Source organism: Theropithecus gelada, chromosome 3 (genome assembly GCF_003255815.1).
Source record: "Theropithecus gelada isolate Dixy chromosome 3, Tgel_1.0, whole genome shotgun sequence".
In the NCBI taxonomy this organism is placed as follows: domain Eukaryota; kingdom Metazoa; phylum Chordata; class Mammalia; order Primates; family Cercopithecidae; genus Theropithecus; species Theropithecus gelada.
This window is the reverse complement of record NC_037670.1, coordinates 108,999,782-109,012,464: the sequence shown is the minus strand read 5'-3', so window position 1 is coordinate 109,012,464 and position 12,683 is coordinate 108,999,782. Positions and strand designations below refer to the sequence as shown.

Here is a 12,683-nt window from a genome sequence, read left to right as displayed (position 1 = left end):
TAACTTGAGGTTCCTGTTAGACATTGAAATTGAGGTGTTCGAAAGGCAGTTTAGGGGAGCTGTCTGGGATGAAGAGAAATTTGGCAGTTATCACTAGAGAGTAAATATAGGAAAAGAAGAGATTCAAGTTACAAGCCCCAGTGCTCTCCAATATTGAGGGGCTGGGAAGACAAGGAATTAGCAAAGTAGACCAAGAAGAGCAACTGTGACCATCAAGAATAGCTGAGGTGGATGGTGCCCCAAAAGCCAAGTTAAAACATGTTTCAAGAAAATGGGGTGATCAGTTTTGTTAAATGTTGCTCATGGTTCAACTAAGATGAGAAGTGATCATTGAGCAACATTGAGGACATTGGTAATCTTTGAATGGAGTCATTTTTATGGAGAGGTGGCACAAAAGCTTGAATGGGGTGAGTTCAGGAGAGAATTTAGAGGAGATAATTAAATTGAAGATTAACATTTCAGACTGTTTATCAATCTGTAGACAGTTGACAATGAGTTCCTGAGAGGATGATTGGGATATGAGGCCAAATCAGGGGATATAGAGAATGTTATGGTGATAAGAGACTAGGTGGTGAAGGATGACTTGGGTATCTTTGACTTCTTTTTTATTTTATTTTATTTTATTTTTGAAACGGAGTCTTGCTCTGTCACCCAGACTGGAGTTCAGTGGTATGATCTCGGCTCACTGCAACCTCCGCTTCCCAGGTTCAAGCGATTCTTCTGCCTCAACCTCCTGAGTAGCTGGGACTACATGTGTGCACTACCATGCCCAGCTAATTTTTGTATTTTTAGTAGAGATGTGATTTCACCATATGGGCCAGGCTGGTCTCGAACCCCTGACCTCATGATCCACCTGCCTCAGCCTACCAAAGTGCTGGAATTACAGGCATGAGCCACCATGCCCGGCCCATCTTGGGCTTCTTGTGGTGACTGATATGAAGGGGATGAAGGAAGTGTTTAACTCCAGTGTCTTCAAAGTAGATTGTGATGCAAAGCCTGTGAATGTTGAGGGATAGGGAATGGGGAGTGGCATAATTCTCATAGGCCATAAAGTGATTTCTTATAAGATACTTTGCTAAGGAATAATCTAGGAAAGTAAATTGTTTCGGTTTAACCTGACATTGAATTGTACCAAAAAGCCAAATTATGGCTATCTACTAAATATAGAGCCTGTATGTTTTTAGTTGATTTATGATTATAGAGTAGACTAAATTTTTATGTGACATGTAAATGGCTACTGAAAGAATAAATGCTTGAAAGACTGAATATTACAGATTCTCCTTCAGTAAAGTTCTGAAAACCTGATAAATAATTCTAGGCATTTTTCCTAAAAACTTACTCCTTTTCTTGGAGACTGCTTAAAAATTTTACATTGCCAATTCATTTCTTGACATTTTTTTCCTATCGTGATCTTTTTTTTGGGGGGGGGCTGGATTCATTTTCATTCAGTGGTTTCTTTGCTGAGTACTTTCCCCAAAATAAACACCAGTCATATTTAGAATGAAATAATGACCCAGTGTAAGTATTCTGAATACTGTTTCAACTTTTCAACATTTCTGAAAATTCTAGACTGATTTATTTTCCAGAATCCATTTAATTTAGATGTTCAGAGTAGTGCTTCTTCTTAAAACATCAACAGTTTTTGTTTTGTTTTGTTTTATGAGACATGGTCTTGTTCTGTTGCCCAGGCTGGAGTGCAGTGGCGTGATCTCAGCTCACTACAACCTCTGCCTCCCGGGTTCAAGCTATTCTCCTACCTCAGCCTTCTGAGTAGCTAGGATTACAGGCATGTGCCACTAGGCCTAGCTAATTTTTGTATTTTTGGTAGATTCGGGGTTTTGCCATGTTGGCCAGGCTGGTCTTGAACTGCTGACCTCAAGTGATTCACCCGCCTCGGCCTCACAAAGTGGTGGGATTACAGATATGAGCCACCGTGTCCAGCCAACATCAACATTTTTAGTGATAGAATATGAGTTGTTTAAATCAAGTTTATGGTACTTTCTGGGCAAATTCTGAAGAGAGAGACGGTTGGTTTACTATCAGAATTTACTTGTTTGAGCAAACTCTTTTATTAATCAAATTTGTCATATATTTGTAGTGCCAGATTACATTTTTAGTTTTTCTGCAGTAAATTGTATTAAATTCAGTTTATTAATAGCCAGATATATCCTGTATATCTCCATTAGTGGGTCTTTGTAGGACAGTATAGCTGTTAATCAGTGCTGTCTCCATGAATTTTCTTGGAGATCTCTAAATGGGATTTGTGGTTTGAGTGTGTCACCTTTATATTTTTACAAAAGGTAATTAGCACTAATGTTAAATGTTACTTAGCAAATGGATGCAAAGCTTTGACAGTAATTTTAGGTTATTTCTAGATAGTGTGGACTTAAAAAATTTTTTTGAGAAAGCTGTTTTCAGTTGACATACAGTTACTTGTAATCTGTTATTATCAAGGGCACCCCACAGAAGATCTCTAAATACCCATTCAGGTAAGTGTCATTATTACCTCTTAATTTTCTCCATAGGAAATACCAGATTCTGTGGTGGCTTAGGTGAAGGAGTAAGACTCTTTACTCAACTTTTGTTTTTAATTGTTACTGTGCAGATGTCTCCTATGTCCTATGGCCAGTTATTTAAAATAGTGAAGGCCAAGTGCTAGTTTGGTGGTGTGCAGGCATGACTCAATTATCTGATAAGAGGAAGAGAATAGTTGAGTATATGTTACTTTGGTTGGCAATGTTAAAAGTATTATTTTTTGGTTTTAGGGTACCTTTTTAGTATTTACCTGTAAGGATTGAAATATTAAGTCAGAAAATTCATAATACTCATGAATTGCTGTAATTGTCTAGACTAACTTTCTTTTACTATTGGTGAAATTGTCTAGATTGATGCTTGTTCTTAAAATTTGACCACAACTCTACACTCTAAGGTGGGGTGTCCAATCTTTTGGCTTCCCTGGGTCACACTGGAGGAAGAATTGTCTTGGGCCACACATAAAATATACTAACAATAGCTGATGAGCTAAAAAAAAAAAAGAAAATCACAGAAAATCTCATAATGTTTAAGAAAGTTTACAAATTTGTATTGGGCCACATTCACAGCCATCCTGGGCCACATGTGGCCCGTGGGCCACAGGTTGGACAAGCTTGCTCTAAGCAGTGCCTTGGCACATTTGTATGCATGTGTGTGTGTGTGTGTGTGTGTATATATATATATGTATTAATATTACAGTTATATGTTATATATATGAAATAAAAGTTTCATGAAATAGTACTTACTTTTACATTGTACAGTACATTCTAATATATTTCTATCTGTTTTGACACAGGGTCTCCCTCTATTGCCCAGGCTAGAGTGTGGTGACACAACCTCACGGGCTCAGGCAGTCCTCCCACCTCAGCCTCCCAAGTAGCTGGGACTACAGGCGCATGCTACCATGCCCAACTTAGTTTTTTTTTTTTAGAAAACGTTGGACATGAGCTACATTGATTTCATACCCCTTACTGAGTCATAACTTGCTTTTTGAAAAATTCTGGCCTACCTGATCTCTGAGGTGCCGCACAACTATGGGGTATGTTACTATGACTGTGTACATAAAAATCACTTTTTTGTTCTGGGTTCTTATGAGAAGGATAAAATTATTGAATATTACTCAAAGCCCACTGGCCACAAGAAAGTGATCTTTACCATCAGATAATTTTAAAAATGCATATAGAAGAGTCATATATTTGTATAACTAATCTTTGTTGAGTGGCAACTGTGTGCCACACTCTGAACTTACCACTGCCTATTTGAAGGTGAACAAACAGAGGCTGTCTCTATCTCCAGGAATTTCAGTGTAGTGGAAGAGATAATAAATAAGTGAATAAATATTTGTAAATTGCTGTGCAGCTGTGATGGAGAATAATGGAGGATGGTTGCCTGCTCACAGTTTTTGATCATCTCATTTGTATATAGCTTAAAGAAGAAAATGGGAGCTAGAAGCTTAGGTTTTTGGTCCCAGATGTCACATCCTTTTTCTTGAGTAGGGTACCCTCATTCCCATAATCCTTCTTAGGCAGGAGGTCCAGTGTACTTTTTTTTTTTTTTTTGAGACAGTGTCTTGCTGTGTCACCCAGACTGCAGTGCGGTGGCAAGATCTCGGCTCACTCTAACCTCTGTCTCTCAGGTTCAAGCAATTCTCCTGCCTCAGCCTCCTGAGTTGCTGGGACTAAGGAGCGCACTACCACACTTGGCAAATTTTTGTATTTTTAGTAGAGACTGGGTTTCACCATGTTGGCCAGGGTGGTCTTAAACTCTTGACCTCTGATGATCCACTTGTCTCAGCCTCCCAAAGTATTGGGTTTACAGGCGTTAGCCACTGTGCCTGACCTACAATTTTTTTAAAAACTTATTATTACAGATAATTTTCTTGTGGGCATATTTTCACCTTGTATTACAGATAATTTTCTTTTCAACCGCCAGTTGGTGTTATTTTCAGGTGAAGTCTTCATCTTAGGCTATTACACATATATATGTATATGTACATATATTCTAATACAATTTTGTATTTCTTGTCTTTTCACACTACTGTCCATATTTCCATAGCAGTCATGAAGCAAAATTGAGGTTGTTACAAGTTTCTGTAATTATTATAGAGAAGAGTTTCTTTTTTTAATTTAACTTTATTTATTTTTTTATTATACTTTAAGTTCTAGAGTACATGTGCACAACGTGCAGGTTTGTTACATATGTATACATGTGCCATGGTGGTTTGCTGCACCCATTAACTCGTCATATACCTTAGGTATTTCTCCTAATGCTATCCCTCCCCCAATCCCCCACCCCACTACAGGCCCCAGTGTGTGATGTTTCCCGCCCTGTGTCCAAGTGATCTCATTGTTCAATTCACACCTATGAGTGAGAACATGCGGTGTTTGGTTTTCTGTCCTTGTGATAGTTTGCTCAGAATGATAGTTTCCAGCTTCATCCATGTTGCTACAAAGGACATGAACTCATCCTTTTTTATGGCTGCATAGTATTCCATAGTGTATATGTGCCACATTTCTTAATCTAGTCTATCATTGATGGACATTTGGGTTGGTTACAAGTCTTTGCTATTGTGAATAGTGCTGCAATAAACATATGTGTGCATGTGTCTTTATAGTAGCATGATTTATAATCCTTTGGGTATATACCCAGTAATGGTATCACTGGGTAAAATGGTATTTCTAGTTCTAGATCTTTGAGGAATCGCCACAGTGTCTTCCACAATGGTTGAACTAGTTTACACTCCCACCAACAGTGTAAAAGTGTTCCTATTTCTCCACATCCTCTCCGGCACCCGTTATTCCCTGACTTTTTAATGATCGCCATTCTAACTGGTGTGAGATGGTGTCTCATTGTGGTTTTGATTTGCATTTCTCTGATGACCAGCGACGATGAGCATTTTTTCATGTGTCTCTTGGCTGCATAAATGTCGTCTTCTGAGAAGTGTGTGTTCATATCCTTTGCCCACTTTTTGATGCGGTTGTTTTTTTTCTTGTAAATTTGAGTTCTTCATAGATTCTGGATATTAGCCCTTTGTCAGATGGGTAGACTGCAAACATTTTCTCCCATTCTGTAGGTTGCTTGTTCGCTCTGATGGTAGTTTCTTTTGCTGTGCAGAAGCTCTTTAGTTTAATTAGATCCCGTTTGTCAATTTTGGCTATTGTTGCCATTGCTTTTGGTGTTTTAGTCATGAAGTCCTTGCCCATGCCTATGTCCTGAATGGTATTGCCTAGGTTTTCTTCTAGGGTTTATGGTTTTAGGTCTAACATTTAAGTGCTTAATCCATTTTGAATTAATTTTTGTATAAGGTGTAAGGAAGGGATCCAGTTTCAGCTTTCTACATATGGCTAGCCAGTTTTCCCAGCACCATTAATTAAATAGGGAATCCTTTCCCCATTTCTTGTTTTTGTGAGATTTGTTAAAGATCAGATGTTTGTAGATGTGTAGTATTATTTCTGAGGTCTCTGTTCTGTTCCATTGGTCTACATTTCTGTTTTTGTACCAGTACTATGCTGTTTTGGTTACCATAGCCTTGTAGTATAGTTTGAAGTCAGGTGGCATGATGCCTCCAGCATTTTTCTTTTTGCTTAGGATTGTCGTGGCAATGCGGGCTCTTTTTTGGTTCTATATAAACTTTAATGTAGTTTTTTCCAATTCTGTGAAGAAAGTCATTGGTAGCTTGATGGGGATGGCATTGAATCTATAAATTACCTTGGGCAGTATGGCCATTTTCAGAATATTGATTCCTTCTATCCATGAGCATGGAATGTTCTTCCATTTGTTTGTGTCCTCTTTTATTTTGTTGAGCAGTGGTTTGTGGTTCTCCTTGAAGAGGTCCTTCACATCCCTTGTAAGTTGGATTCCTAGGTAGTTTATTCTCTTTGTAGCAGTTGTGAATGGGAGTATACTCATGATTTGGCTCTCTGTTTGTCTGTTATTGATGTATAAGAATGCTTGTGATTTTTGCACATTAATTTTGTATCCTGAGACTTTGCTGAAGTTGCTTATCAGCTTAAAGAGATTTTGGGCTGAGACGATGGGGTTTTCTAAATATACAATCATGTCATCTGCAAACAAGGACAGTTTGACTTCCTCTTTTCCTAACTGAATACCCTTGATTTCTTTCTGTTGCCTGATTGCCCTAGCCAGAACTTCCAACACTATGTTGAATAGGAGTGGTGAGAGAGGGCATCCCTGTCTTGTGCCAGTTTTCAAAGGGAATGCTTCCAGTTTTTGCCCATTCAGTATGATACTGGCTGTGGGTTTGTCATAAATAGCTCTTATTAATTTGACATACGTTCCATCAGTACCGAGTTTATTGAGAGTTTTTAGCATGAAGCGCTGTTGAATTTTATTGAAGGCCTTTTCTGCATCTATTGAGATGATCCTGTGGTTTTTGTCTTTGGTTCTGTTTATGGGATGGATTACGTTTATTGATTTGTGTATGTTGAACCAGCCTTGCATCCCAGGAATGAAGCTAACTTGATCGTGGTGGATAAGTTTTTTGATGTGCTACTGGATTTGGTTTGCTAGTATTTTATTGAGGATTTTTGCATCAATTTTCATTAGGGATATTGGTCTAAAATTCTCTTTTTTTGTTGTGTCTCTGCCAGGCTTTGTATCAGGATGATGCTCGCCTCATAAAATGAGTTAGGGAGAATTCCCTCTTTTTCTATTGGTTGGAATAGTTTCAAAAGGAATGGTACCAGCTCCTCCTTGTACCTCTGGTAGAATTCGACTGTGAATCCATCTTGTCCTGGAGTTCTTTTGGTTGGTAGGCTATTAATTATTGCCTCAATTTCAGAGCCTGTTATTGGTCTGTTCAGCAATTCAACTTCTTCCTGGTTTAGTTTTGGGAGGGTGTATGTGTCCAGGAATTTATCCATTCCTTCTAGATATTCTACTTTATTTGCATAGAGGTGTTTATAGTATTCTCTGATGGTAGTTTGTATTTCTGTGGGATCATTGGTGATATCCCCTTTATCATTTTTTATTGCGTCTGTTTGATTCTTCTCTCTTTTCTTCCTTATTAGTCTTGATAGCGGCCTATCAATTTTGTTGATATTTTCGAAAAAGCAGCTCCTGGATTCACTGATTGTTGAAGGGTTTTTTATGTCTCTATCTCCTTCAGTTCTGCTCTGATCTTAGTTATTTCTTGCCTTCTGCTAGCTTTTGAATGTGTTTGCTCTTGCTTCTCTAGTTCTTTTAATTATGATATTAGGGTGTTGATTTTAGATCTTTCCTGCTTTCTCTTGTGGGCATTTAGTGCTATAAATTTCCCTCTACACACTGCTTTAAATGTGTCCCAGAAATTCGGGTACGTTGTGTCTTCATTCGCATTGGTTTCAAAGAACATCTTTATTTCTGCCTTCATTTCATTATGTACCCACTAGTCATTCAGGAGCAGGTTGTTCAGTTTCCATGTAGTTGTGAAGGTTTGAGTGAGTTTCTTAATCCTGAGTTCTAATTTGATTGCACTGTGGTCTGAGAGAGTTTGTTATGATTTCTGTTCTTTTACATTTGCTAAGAAGTGCTTTACTTCCAACTATGTGTTCAATTTTGGAATAAGTGCAGTGTGGTGCTGAGAAGAATGTATATTCTGTTGATTTGGGGTGGAGAGTTCTGTAGATGTCTATTAGGGCTGCTTGGTGTAGAGCTGAGTTCAATTCCTGGATATCCTTGTTAACCTTCTGTCTTGTTGATCTATCTAATATTGACAGTGGGATGTTAAAGTCTCCCATTATTATTGTGTGGTAGTGTAAGTATCTTTTTAGGTCTCTCAGGACTTGTGTTATGAATCTGGGTGCTCCTGTATTGGGTGCATATATATTTAGAATAGTTAGCTCTTCTTGTTGAATTGATCCCTTTACCATTATGTAATGGCCTTCTTTGTCTCTTTTGATCTTTGTTGGTTTAAAGTCTGTTTTATCAGAGACTAGGATTGCAACACCTGCTTTTTTTTGTTTTTGTTTTTGTTTTTTGCTTTCCATTTGCTTGGTAGATCTTCCTCCATCCCTTTATTTTGAGCCTATGTGTGTCTCTGCATGTGAGATGGATCTTAGAGGAGGGTTTCTTATGATTGAGGGCACTTGTCCCAATTCTTCTCTATTTCTCTATAAAAAATGAAATCATAAAATTTTCTTTCAGATTGTTAAGTATTCTTCACTTAATTTTAATAGGTAATGGCAATTGCCATGTATGGATGGATATGAGAAATTTTTGAGAAAAATGAGATATTTATCTTGAGGAAGATTTGGCTGGTGAGAGGAGGAGACATGATAGCTGTTTTCAGATATTCAGTGTAAGTGAGTTTCCACAAGTTTTAAAATCTTTGGAAACTAACTTGATACCAGCAAGCAAAAAATATAATGGAGAAAATTTTGATGGTTGGGGGAAGGTTTGTAGCACTGATTTCGGTGAATATGCTAGGTAGGTTCTTTCAAGGTCGTGTTATACTTTTACCACTACCATTATCTTCTTTTTAGTTAAACTTGTAGTTTCATTGCTCAAGTTCTGGAAGAACCTGTTCTGTTTTCTCTTCCTTTTCCAATATTCTTGTCCACTTGACTCTATGCTCTCTTATAATAAAATTATTTAAATTATTGTTACATGGATTAAAATATTGACATTCAGAAATAGATTCGTGATTATCTGCAATGTGGATGTACCTGAAGGACATTATGCTAAGTGAAATAAGTCAGGCACAGAAAGATAAATACTGTGTTCTCACTCGTAGATAGGAGCTAAAACGTGCGTGGATAGAGGTAGAGAGTAGAGTTGTGGTTATTAGAGGCTGAGAGAGGTTGGTTAACAGATACAAAATTGTAGCTAGAAGAGAGGAATAAATTCTAGTGTTGCATAGCAGTGTAGCATGATTATGGGTAACAGTAATTTAGAGTATATTTTCAAAAAGCTAGAAGATTTTGAATGTTCACAGCACAAAATGATAAATGTTTGAGGTGATGCATATCTTAATTATCCAGATTTAATCATTACACATTGGATACAGAGTCATTGAAATAGCACACTGTATTCCATATATGTGTACAATTATTATGTGTCAATTAAAAATTAAAGGAAAAAAGAAATAGATTCATGATTCTGACTTTTGAATAGACTATATACTTTTAAAAAGCTGCTGCTGCTTCTAGTTTTAGGTAATTTTGTTTTGTCTTTTTTATTATAAGATTGGCTTACGCCAGATCTTTAATGCTGTGAAAATATCCATTGCTCTCCAGCCATATAGGAGCTGGCCAGTAGGGTTTGGGCAGCAGCCTTTGGTGTGAAGCTGTTCTCTTGTCAGGGTATGCGTTGGGCCACTTTTCTTTTATAATTGATAACATGAACTATGCAGTTACTTGGTGATCTCAAAGTAATAGACCAGTGAAGTTTAGGAATAAAAATAAAATGTTTGCAAATGGTCAGAAATTGATAAAATATCAACTGGAAGAGTACATTGTGTGGTTGACAAAGTAGGGAATATTAATCGTTTTGAAACCTTTTTCTCTTTTAAAAATAGCTTTGGCTGCGGCTCTGCTGTTTATGTCACATAAAGTAATTCATTCTGTTGTGTCCTATTTAGCAGATAAACAGTGTCTCAAAATTTATGTAAAAGAAAAAAAATTGCAAATTTAGTGAAACTGCAAAAATGGTTGAAGGTTTAGAAATTAAATCCTATTAAGAAAACAGTATCTTAACTGTATAGATAAAGTAATACTCCTTTTGCGTCAAGTATGATAGCAGGAGAGGAGATATTTCCGCCAGTAAAAATCAAGATATGTTTGTATTCTTTGAGCTAGTAAGCCTACTTCTCATAGTGTATTCTATGTAAATAATTCAAAAGGATGAAAGTTCTCTGTAGCTTTATTTAAACTAGTGAACAGTCTCATACCCTTACCCTAAAAGTGACACATTTTAGGTGTCTTCCCTGAATGCTATTTTATGCAACCATTGAAAAGGATATTTATGAAATTATTTATAGTGGCTTGAGACATGTAAAAATGTTTTATAAAATGAAATTTGTACACTATTATGTGTGAGCCATTTCTTAACTTTAAAAAGATGTTCTCTTGTTTTGAAAACATGTTTAGAATAGTTGTTTTTCTTTCTGGCTTATTTGCTAACTTACTATTTTATTTTTTCTCAATTGCTCCTTATCTTATTACATACATTTGAGATGTTATTCAGATTTCCAACTTTATTCTCTTTGTAAAATATTAACTGTCATTTAAAGTACAGTTCTTGTCACGTTTTGCATTGTAACTCACTTAATATTCTAACTTAAAGGCGATAAAACACATCCCATTGTGTATACATTTTTATTTATTTGATTTAAAAAAATAGTTAACACAGTAAATACTTGGAAGTGTGTCAGAGGTTCATTACCCTGGACATTGGTGGGCTAGAGGCCTAGGAATTTGTCATCTGTTTCCAGATGGGAAACTCTGCCTTCTGATGTTCAGTCTTTATTACAATTAAAATATCAGAAAATTTTGTTAGAAGGAGATGTTGGGAATATGTAGAAATAACCCAAATATGTGTATATTACAATTCTGGAGGAAATACCTCAGTTAAAACAAAACAAAAATCAAGAATATTAAAAGTCTTTTATAATTGACAATAGATCCTCCATATCTTGTCATATTCTAGTGCTTATTTTACTTATTTGTAATTTAACTATTTAAGAAGAGACCGTTCCAATTTATTAAAAATTATTGAATAAGACACCAGCTCAACAGTTTGGTAAGTTTTTTTTGTTGTTGTTTTAATAATGTTTCCAAGTGGTGATGCTGTGTGTATTTAAGTAAGTAGTGAATTGGAGAGATGAGCCAATTTCCAGCAGATCTGATTAGATCTGAAAACCAGGCTAAATAATTCCTAGTGAGTATAGAAACAGAATTTGAGTGTCTAAATTATGTAGGTATTTACTTCTGTTACATTTTCTTAACCTTTGTTGAAAACAGTGGAAAAGTGAAGTGAGAAATGTCTACTTTCTAAAAAAAAAGAAAATAAGAAATTATGAGTCAAAATATATGTTGAGAGTAAACCATTCTGTAGGTGTAAAGTAGGCAGAGTTTCAGCTTTAGAATAGATGTAATACAAATACATATACATATTCTCTTCCATATCCTAACATCCAGGATTGATAACCTGCCTCCCACCCCATAATTTAGCCTGATTTTTTTTTTTTTTTGTCCTTAGCTGTTCAGTAGTTTTAAAATTTGCATTAAATCTTTTAGCTTATTTTAGTCCCATGTAAAACTACTGATTAAATTTGATGAACCCTTTGACTTTACAACAGAAAACAATCAAAATAGAGTTAACTCTAAAACAATGGTTATCACAGTTTTGAGAGCTCTTTTAGTCCAGTAGCTTTCAGATTTTTAGCTTGCATCTGAATTACCTGGAAGTTTGGTTAGAAAAGTAGGTCTAAATGTAGCCTGAGAATGTGCATTTCTAATGAGTTTCCAGGTGATGTTAATGAGGCTGGTTTTAGAACCATATTTGAAAAAAAACCCCACTGACTTAGGGTTTCAAAGAGATGTAAAATCAACACTCTTATCTAGATACAAATAATGAGTTATCTAAGTATTGAACACATTTTGAAGATTTTATTTAAGTCATTAATGATGGAACTAGTCAGATATTATAAACAGTTCAAAGAAGCACAAATTTATGTGGAATAAAGGATATTGAAGTACATTTCCAAGTGGTCAGCAAACTGACTTTTTCTATCGGGGTAGTCAGTTGAACCTCCATGGGACAGAATTTTCTTGCATGTCTCCAGACTAGAGTAATTTACATTACTCTCAGTTATCTACAGCAGTTAATCAACAATTTGAGTTTCAGTATAGCTCAAAGTCAGTGAAAGGCTAGAATTAGAATTCACAATAGTAAAGACTTGGAAGCAACCCAAATGTCCATCAATGACAGACTGGATTAAGAAAATGTGGCACATATACACCATGGAATACTATGCAGCCATACAAAAGGATGAGTTCATGTCCTTTGTAGGGACATGGATGCAGCTGGAAACCATCATTCTCAACAAACTATCGCAAGAGCAGAAAACCAAACACCGCATGTTCTCACTCATAAGTGGGAATTGAACAATGAGAACACTTGGACACTGGGAAGGGAACATCACACACCAG

The 12,683-nt window shown here is 36.3% G+C and overlaps 1 protein-coding gene across 2 annotated transcripts in view; it reads left to right on the top strand.

The window, feature by feature from the left end:
* Nucleotides 1-12,683, top strand: part of PPP1R9A (protein phosphatase 1 regulatory subunit 9A) — a 389,446-nt gene that overhangs the window by 72,572 nt on the left and 304,191 nt on the right. The gene's annotated exons all lie outside the window — the stretch shown is intronic.